Genomic DNA, 3,850 nt, shown 5'->3' on the forward strand with positions numbered 1-3,850 from the left:
GGATCCATGATAAAATATGATTTATCAAACAAAGCAAATACTCTCACTTTTCAAACTTTTAACATAGTAAATACTCTCACTATTCATGTGCATCTTCATCACATGCAACATGCTTAAATTCTCATCAAGTTAACCACTATCTGATCATTTTTTAATCGATATATCTAAATCCAAATAAAATAAATATAAGTATCATTATATATGTTGCATAACATGCATAAAGATTCTAAAGCATTAAAACCATTCATTTATGCATTCAAACAAACAAACTATAAGGAGCATGATCTATGATGATTATTTATCATCATATGCAAATAAATATCTATATGCATGCACAAATGATAATTCAACTCTCACTTTTCTAACACATTGCAATTAAGCAATATGTGCATAAAGACATTATAAACAAGAAGAAGTATGCATTATAAGTAAAACATAAGTTCTCGTATCCATATTCAATTTAGATATGCACCAAATCCATATCCAAGGAAAGTTATCCAATTACCATTCGAATATGTCAAACTTGATAATCTTATTCCAAGGCTTAATCATATCAAATATGATAATAAGCAATCAAACCACAAATATGTCAACATATAAGTTCAGATCCAACGAATCCACACAAACATCTATATCCAAATCCATTGGATTTATATGAGTCCATATCCAAAACCGACTTAAAATGTTATCATCAAGTCCAACATGATCCATATTAAAAATGAATCTACATGCAAGCTTAAGCAAAACCATGGGTTAACCAGATTTGAATATAGTCCAAATCCATATTCTTATGTTCTAAATTCAAATGGATCAACACCACACATCGAATATTATGCTTAACTAGATTTATCCTGGTCAAACCAAGACCCATGCATAATATATTATTAGGTCTAAAAACTTTGCTTGATTCTGTCTAGATTCACCATAAAATTTTGATCAAATCTAGATCCATACAACATGTCTGGCAATACAATTTTTAGATCCATCTTTAGATTAAATCTAGATCTATATCTCATATCCGTGCATTATACTTTTCGGATTCATTACGATTCGTCTAATAAGAGGACTCAATAAGAAACCATCTAAAATTATGCATGCATCAAACTACACATAGTTTCATGTAACCAAGTTAAATAAACTTGAATGTCGTCCATAAAGCACATAATAAACTAACATGCAATCATATAAAATATCCTTAGATCTCATATGGATCCAACTCATTTATATCATGTACGAATTTTACACCATGAGTTTTGCCATAAAATAGTTGCAAAACTTGATCAACATACTTGATCGATGTTGAGTTATTTGATCAACATCCAAAAACCTTAAAAAACCCATGCAATCAAAAGTTTAAAAGTGATACCAAACAAAGCACTCACACATGATGGATCAATTATGACAATATAAATAAATTGTGGATCCCATTATGCTAATATGGATCTAAACTTACGCTCAATTCTGATCATAACTAGATTCAAACCAGTTTTTGTCAAAGAAAGGTTTTCAGCAAATCCAAAAAACACTTTTCTATAAAAAGGTTAGAAGTCTGTTCTGGGTAACAATAAATAAACCACAACTTGAAACAAAAATTTCAAAACTGATTGGGTTAAACAGAAAACTTCAAGGGGTTCTCTGAAATTTTAGAAAGATCGAGGGTCTGTCTTGAAAACAACCACAAACTATAACCCTATCTTTGGTATTTTCTAGAGAACAAGCATGTTTCTAAAATTACCCAAAAATCGAGCCCCCTATTTTCTAGAGAACAAGCTTGATTCAAGTTCTATACAACCTCATTCAAACTACGACAATCCAAATTGATGAGATTGGACTTTGTCGAAGTAGATCTTACCCACTCCATTAGATATGAGCTGAATAAGTCTGTCAAGTTCAAAAGGTCCAATGCAGTTGACTTGACCTGGCGTGAATAGGTCCCATCCTACTATAACCCGGTTAAAAAACAACCAACTTCAACATTAGCCCCATCCACGTGGTGGTGGGCTCCTTTTTTTCCTTTTTTTTTTTATAATAATCTTTCTTTCCACCATTCTCTCTCTCTCTCTTCTTGCTTTGTGGTGCAGACATGGTCACGTCTTGCTCTGCCCTGCTCTCTCTAGAGAACCCACGATACAGTAGTACAATCAATCCTCATGAAAGGAACCCATTTTCCCACATTTTGAATTCTTATGAAAGCATCTTCTTTGTTAGAAACAAATTTCTCTAATTCTCACTCATGGCAGTCTTCTAACAACGACGCCCCTATAATAATTGGGCTTTACCCAAAAGTATAATGTACTCTTGGTGGTTTTCTACCAACAACCTTCTGACAATCATTAGACTTTGGCAAGAGACACTTTTAGAAAAGGATATTGGAGAGATGTCATTTGTATGCTTGCATTTTTTTTTGAAAGAAAATTTTTATGCTTGCATTTAAAGCTTATTGATGTTACCTTCACAATATCCAAAGATGGATCCCATACTTTGTCTAAGCCATGATCTACTTGAAGCACAATTTGGACCATCAATGATTGGGACAAGTTTATCCAAAATGACATTTTTATAAGTAGCTAAGTAGCAAATAGACGCTTTGGTTGGACCCAATTGAGACTAATACATTTGGTTGCATGTCATGCGATTTGGGATTACATGAGATAGAAATTTGAAGTCACGCTTGGAATATGTGATTTGAAATCATGACTTCAAATCACGTTTCTCATTTGCATGAGACTCCAAAAAAACATGTTTGATTAGTTGTGCAAATGAGATTCATTCACTCATTTATATGAGATTTCAAATAATTACATGTGTGGATAGTTGTGCAAATGAGACTCATTATTCCAAATCACATTTGTATGCAATGAAGAATAGCTAATGCAAGCAGGGTAAGATACGGTCTTGGTTCTCCCTCATGTGATATGGTTTGAATTTTTCTATGAAACCCCAGGTTAGATCATACTTAAAAGTATCAGAGATATCTTAAGGATGTCGCCTACTTTAAAATTATTGAAGATATTTTAAAATATTATTTTTATAATATTCTAAAAATCTAAAGTTTGTGGTATTTTTTAAGATATCACTTATACTTAAAGCATGGTGACTTTCCCAATTTCTTGATTCGGGCTGCAGGTTTTTTTTCAGAAAACAGCCAAATGGAGACCTAAACTTTAGGTGGAAGATCTTGGGAAACTTGATCCTTTTGGTTTTTTCTGTATTAACGTTGGAGTTGAAAAATACTTATTTATCATCATAGAAAAAAAGGAAGGAAAGTATTTTTCTAATTTGAAGGTATTTTTGTCATTTTTAATTTAGTTGAGATTTAACCTGAGTTGATGGTTAATAGCTAAGAGTAGGCCTTTGTTTGGCTGTTTTTGAAAAAACAGAGGCTTATATCAGGAAATACAGAAATGTGAAGCTCCTTTTTAGGATTAGGAAAAAAAAGTTGTCCCTTAAATGATTTTTTTCTTGAAAAATAAAAGTTTAGTCCCATATCTAAGAGTTTGCTCAATATCTAATGCTACAAAATTCAAGAACCTTCTGTTAAACATTGCCGAGCTCAGCAACGTGAGCTTGTAACCCAAGTGGGGGCACATAAGATGGCAGGACCACATGTTGGTCAGGTTTGGTGAGGTGGGGGTGCACTTTATGGTCTGCCCTGTTCCAAGCTTTGAGTTGGCACGGCCTACCCGGTCGAAAGGTTGGGTGGGCTCTTCCTTAGAGTGGAGGGGAATGCGTGAGGCTGGTTTCACAGAGCAGCGAGCACCTCCCGCTCTTGGCAGTGGAAGGATAACAGATCATTGCCCTCCTTCCTCGCTTGCCGAGCCTGCCCTTCTATGTGTGAACTACCATCTTT

At 34.0% G+C, this 3,850-nt stretch overlaps 1 non-coding gene across 1 annotated transcript; it reads left to right on the forward strand.

The window, feature by feature from the left end:
* Nucleotides 1-3,546: 3,546 nt before the first annotated feature.
* Nucleotides 3,547-3,850, forward strand: LOC149844945 (signal recognition particle RNA). The gene has a single exon (XR_016430687.1).

The sequence above is a fragment of the Nuphar pumila genome, chromosome 2 (genome assembly GCF_984573655.1).
Source record: "Nuphar pumila chromosome 2, dmNupPumi1.hap1.1, whole genome shotgun sequence".
Taxonomy (NCBI): Eukaryota; Viridiplantae; Streptophyta; class Magnoliopsida; order Nymphaeales; family Nymphaeaceae; genus Nuphar; species Nuphar pumila.